We start from the raw sequence: 2,550 nt of genomic DNA, 5'->3' as shown, positions 1-2,550 counted from the left end.
AAAAAAAAAAAAATACTCTCTCACACACACACACACACACACACACACACACACACACACACAGAGAAATTAACTGGTAAGACTGCAACAGAGCAAATTTTGAGAATATTCAATATTGATTGAAATCATAATGCAAAACCTGATATTTATCTAACCGAAAATATATAAACCTTGACAAAAAGTAGTCTTTTAGAATGTCTAAATATATATCTAAAAGTAAAACCTAATAAAATGAAGAAATTATGTCTAAAAAAAACAATGGGAATCCAAAGGCCTCTGTATATACTGTATGTATATAGGAAACTATACAGGAATTTACATGACATTACACAAGTTTTGATTTTTGTATGCCACCAGATGGCACAATTCTCACTTCAAAGAAATGGATTTTAAATCTTTTCACTGTTTTAACATGAAATGTTGCATTTATTGAAAAATAATAAATAAATAATTGAATAAATAAAAATATATTAATTCTAATGGAAAAATAGCTCATTAAAATTGTATAAATACTGCATAGTATCATAAAATCCCCTCAAAATTCTAAAAAAATATATATATATATTATTAAACAAAAATGTATTATACTGATTTTCCTGAAAAAAAAAGTAAAATTTCAAGGCTTCGTGAAGGAGCCAAGTGTGACCCCTAAACGAAGAGGCCCAGAGGGTTAAATAATTACTTGAAAATGTGTTTACGTATTTCAGAAATGGTTGAATGTTACATTCCATTTTATAAAAAATAATACAGAAATAATATGTCATACATAAAAGTAAAAAAAAATTAATTACTCTACATCCTTAATTACTATGCAAGTCATATTTTTAAACCAAAGTACTTTATTATATACATTAAGTATATACATTAATAGTTGTCACTTCAAATTTTAAAGTACTTTACTATCATGCTTGTGTTTACATATAATATTGCCAAAGTATTACAGACAAAACAAGCAATGACAAGAAAAAGAAATATACAATATTAAAATAACAAAATAGCAATAAAACTGTATACAATAAGTGCTAGTTAATGAATAAAATAAGAAAAGTAATAGAAAAAATAGTAGAATATCTGTATACATTACATAATAAAATAAACATTTATCAAGTTATTAAAACAAAAAATCTGTAATGAATGTACTGTACAAGCATAGTCGTTGATTATAATGATCAAGGTTAGTTTCTTGAGGGAGTGCAGTTTAAAGTGCGCACAAAACACAAAAGCCAACGGCTTACTATCCTTGCGAGTTGCCAGAGGAAAGTAGCAGGGATGCAAAATTTTTCCCAACATTATGTTTAGCCAATCAAATTTTTCATACAGGTAAACGCCTATCTCTTTGGGGAAGTGAGCGGTGAGGAGGAGACGCTGCTCCTTCATGTACGGAGAGATCAAGAAGGAGGAGTCAGCGTCAGATAAGACACGCCCATATTGTATGACGCACCTTGTCGCGTGCAAGCTGTCACCCTGACGGACAGCCAAATTGCCGTATAATACAAGGAGAATTTGCGCAGGAGACCCCGCCCACTGTCAAATCATCCTTCTGGTGATTGACTCCAGCAGATGTGACTGTGAGGCTTGCGCCGCTGAGCGAGAAGACACTACCGCAGGGTGAGTGCATAACTTGCAGGGTGAGTGCATAGTCCGTGTGTTTTAAAACCCGCAGAGGAACGTTACCATCCATCTGCGAAGCCCGTGATTCCTGTCACGCATTTATCAGGGTCATACCCACTTGTACAGCCCGTGTTCGACTGGCCAGTCCGTCCTTCCTCAAGCGTGCAGAGGAAAAGCTTGCGACTTTTTTGATCGTGTGCACCCGTGTATTTAACGCACTTTTATATTTATGTCCACGAAAAACGCTTTACTTGCTCTGTTGTTATGGTGACTGTGACGTTCTGCGTTCGACTGTGTGGTCAAAGCGCACGTACCATGTCAGCGCGCGCGCACACGCGTGTCTGCGTCTGAGTGAGAAAGAAAGCGGTTTTAAATTGTGTGACACTTCACTAACACTTAAGAACACTACATAGTGGTTTCATAATCCATGTAGCAAGTGCGTGAAGGTGTGTTTATATTGTATGGAGGACCTTAAAATACCGTTATGTCATTCATGAAGCCTGTCTGGGTTTACAGGGACTTTAAACGCCATCTCTCAGTCACTTTCTGTCTTTCTCGTAAAACAGGCCTCATGTTGCTCAAGGTATGTTGAAAGTGGAGGGTGTGTAAGTGATGGTCTGACTGATTACATGGTGTTATGATCATAGACTGTATAAAAGGTCATGCCTAGACTTGAGGTGAAGGCACAGTGTCATTATGTATTTGTAGACATCTCAACATATGATATAATTTGAACATGCACTTGCTGATAGTACTAAAGAGGCTTTTTCAAATGTGTTTGTGTGTGCAAATCCGAGAGAGGAAGAGCCAGTGAGCCATGTTAGAAGATGAGTCATTTTAATGAATTGCTGTTGATATAATTTTGTGTCAGGAGAGAATGAGGAAGTGTGTGTGTGTGTGTGTGTGTGTGTGTGTGTGTGTGTGTGTGGGGGGTGGGGC

At 36.2% G+C, this 2,550-nt stretch overlaps 1 protein-coding gene across 2 annotated transcripts in view; it reads left to right on the top strand.

Moving 5' to 3' along the window:
- The first annotated feature begins 1,530 nt into the window (after positions 1-1,530).
- Positions 1,531-2,550, top strand: part of LOC107653402 (glycogen [starch] synthase, muscle-like) — a 12,164-nt gene continuing 11,144 nt past the window's right edge. The window contains exon 1 of one of the 2 annotated variants that reach the window (XM_016440114.1): positions 1,531-1,608. The gene's annotated coding sequence lies outside the window, so the exon portion shown is untranslated. Of the gene's footprint in view, positions 1,629-2,550 lie in introns of both variants that reach the window. The other variant, XM_016440121.1, reaches the window with a different exon arrangement.

This window comes from Sinocyclocheilus anshuiensis, unplaced genomic scaffold (assembly GCF_001515605.1).
Source record: "Sinocyclocheilus anshuiensis isolate Anshui unplaced genomic scaffold, SAMN03320099.WGS_v1.1 scaffold2013, whole genome shotgun sequence".
NCBI lineage: Eukaryota > Metazoa > Chordata > Actinopteri > Cypriniformes > Cyprinidae > Sinocyclocheilus > Sinocyclocheilus anshuiensis.
This window is presented reverse-complemented; position numbering and strand designations above follow the sequence as displayed.